A 3,460-nucleotide genomic window follows, 5' to 3' on the forward strand; every position below is an offset into this window, starting at 1 on the left:
AAATAAGCAAACAACACACGAAAAACAGAATCTGTCAAAAACAGAACACTCTGTAGTAATCTGTAACTAACGCAAACTTCTGGAACTCCAAAAAATCAGCCAAAATAGGAAGACCTAGAAAATTTGTTTATTGATCAGCAGCAATTGGAATAAATATTTTATCACGTTCTGGTGATTTTTAACAATTATTTTTGTGAACAGAAAGTTTCTGGAAATTTCTGCAAGATCAAATAACTATCACCCAAGAAGATCCTATAGGTTAAAATTGGCACAAACACGAATTAAAACATAAAAACACATTTAACCAGAGACTAGATCAAATATTTATTCCTAAACAGAAGCAAAAAGCAAAAAAACTAAAAATAAAATTGGGTTGCCTCCCAACAAGCGCTATCGTTTAACGCCCCTAGCTAGGCATAAAAGCAATGATAGATCTAGGTAGTGCCATAGTAATAGGATAGATCATTAAAAGTCATTTCATATTCTCTACATTCAGCAGCAAGTTTCCTTTCAGGCAAGAAAAAGTAATCAAAAGGACTAAATTTAATGGGACAAAAGTCCCCAAGATCAATTTTAGGAGGTATAGGTTCCTCCTTCGGCCCTTCATATTGCACAACCAATTCATCATTATAAGCATTCTGTTGACAGAACTTTGTGAGCCTATACTCGAGAGAATATCCTACCTCATTATTTCGAATAGCCAAATCATCATTAAGTTCAGAAATTCTATCAACTAGAACATTGGTAGGGACCTTTTTTCTAAGGTTTTCATTGAAAGCAACATAGTCTAGAGATTGAAAACGCATTATTTCTTCCTGATCAAAGAGGATAGCCTCTATGGGAGGACGGCCAGCGTCCACCCTATAATGCGCAAAGATTTCTTTGGCCTCTTTTATTATAAATCTGAACTCATAAGCCAAAAAGATAGTAGCGGCACGCTTAACAGAAGAATGCTCTATATTAGAAAATTCTAGGAAAATCCTTTGTATGCAAGGGTGCAAGTGCATAAATTGCCTTTCAAGTTCAACTATAAGCATGGCAATAGCGTCTGCAAGACTACTAGTTCTATGAAGAATGGAACTACCCATAGAAGGCAAAGCACCGGCACAAGTAAAGAAATCTTGAATAACTCCTTTTCCAATAATATTACCACTACCAATTCGAAATTTTTTTGTATGCAAGGTAGGGGGTTCTTCAGCAGGAGCATCAGAATTTTCCATGATATTATTATCGTCCATATCGACAATAATTTCCCCAATTTCAGACATAACGGCAGAAAGAGCGAGGGGCAAAAAGGAAAGAAGAAGGCAAACGGAAAAGAGAGGGCGAATAAAACGGCAAGGGTGAAGTGGGGGAGAGGAAAAAGAGAGGCAAATGGCAAATAGTGTAATGCGGGAGATAAGGGTTTGTGATGGGTACTTGGTATGTTGACTTTTGAGTAGACCTCCCCGGCAACGGCGCCAGAAATCCTTCTTGCTACCTCTTGAGCACTGCGTTGGTTTTCCCTTGAAGAGGAAAGGGTGATGCAGCAAAGTAGCGCAACTATTTCCCTCAGTTTTTGAGAACCAAGGTATCAATCCAGTAGGAGGCTACGCGCAAGTCCCTCGCACCTACACAAACAAATAAATCCTCGCAACCAACGCGATAAGGGGTTGTCAATCCCTACACGGTCACTTACGAGAGTGAGATCTGATAGATATGATAAGATAATATTTTTGGTATTTTTATGATAAAGATGCAAAGTAAAGTAAAAGCAAAATAAAAAGCAACGGAAATAGCTAAGTGTTGGAAGATTAATATGATGGAAAATAGACCCGGGGGCCATAGGTTTCACTAGTGGCTTCTCTCAAGAGCATAAGTATTTTATGGTGGGTGAACAAATTACTGTTGAGCAATTGACAGAATTGAGCATAGTTATGAGAATATCTAGGTATGATCATGTATATAGGCATCACGTCCGAGACAAGTAGACCGACTCCTGCCTGCATCTACTACTATTACTCCACACATCGAACGCTATCCAGCATGCATCTAGAGTATTAAGTTCATAAGAACAGAGTAACGCTTTAAGCAAGATGACATGATGTAGAGGGATAAATTCATGCAATATGATAAAAAACCCATCTTGTTATCCTCGATGGCAACAATACAATACGTGCCTTGCTACCCCTACTATCATTGGGAAAGGACACCGCAAGATTGAACCCAAAGCTAAGCACTTCTCCCATTACAAGAAAGATCAATCTAGTAGGCCAAACCAAACTAATAATTCGAAGAGACTTGTAAAGATAACCAATCATACATAAAAGAATTCAGAAGATTCAAATATTGTTCATAGATAAACTTGATCATAAACCCACAATTCATCGGTCTCAGCAAACACACCGCAAAAGAAGATTACATCGAATAGATCTCCACAAGAGAGGGGGAGGACATTGTATTGAGATCCAAAAAGAGAGAGGAAGCCATCTAGCTAATAACTATGGACCCGAAGGTCTGAGGTAAACTACTCACACTTCATCGGAGAGGCTATGGTGTTGATGTAGAAGCCCTCCATGATCGATGCCCCCTCCGGCGGAGCTCCGGAACAGGCCCCAAGATGGGATCTCACGGGTACAGAAGGTTGCGGCGGTGGAATTAGGTTTTTGGCTCCGTATCTGATCGTTTGGGGGTACGTAGGTATATATAGGAGGAAGGAGTACGTCGGTGGAGCAACATGGGGCCCACGAGGTAGGAGGGCGCCCCTGGCGGGGGGGTAGGCACGCCCCCCTACCTCGTGGCTTCCTGTTTGATTTCTTGACGTAGGGTCCAAGTCCTCTGGATCATGTTCGTTCCGAAAATCACGTTCCCGAAGGTTTCATTCCGTTTGGACTCCGTTTGGTATTCTTTTTCTGCGAAACTCTGAAATAGGGAAAAAACAACAATTTTGGCTGGGCCTCCGGTTAATAGGTTAGTCCCAAAAATAATATAAAAGTGAATAATAAAGCCCAATAATGTCCAAAACAGAAGATAATATAGCATGGAGCAATCAAAAATTATAGATACGTTGGAGACGTATCAAACCCTCACTCATCTGCACCTGCTGTTCAGACTTGTTCTGGCTGTCACTTTGGTCAGACATCTTGCAGGCAAACTGTCAGCAGACCCTGTGAATAGATTATAGATGAGGTAGAGAAGATGAGCATCACAAAGTACAGGAGTTTTGCAAAGCAATTGAATCAAAAAGCTTAGTTTTAGTTCTCTACAGAAGTGATCTCGGAGCTACCGAATTGACAAACTCGGTGATACCGAAGCAACACTTGGAACCTAAACTAGTGAACTCGGTAGGGCCGAGTCACAGTTCGGTGGCACCGAGATTGCTAGGGTTTCACAGAATCTTGAACTCGGTCACACCGATTTGCACGTTTCGGTCAGACTGAAAAGCGCATGTGCAATGGCCAAGGCCGAATCAGTGAGACCG

This window comes from Triticum aestivum, chromosome 2D (assembly GCF_018294505.1).
Source record: "Triticum aestivum cultivar Chinese Spring chromosome 2D, IWGSC CS RefSeq v2.1, whole genome shotgun sequence".
Lineage (NCBI taxonomy): Eukaryota > Viridiplantae > Streptophyta > Magnoliopsida > Poales > Poaceae > Triticum > Triticum aestivum.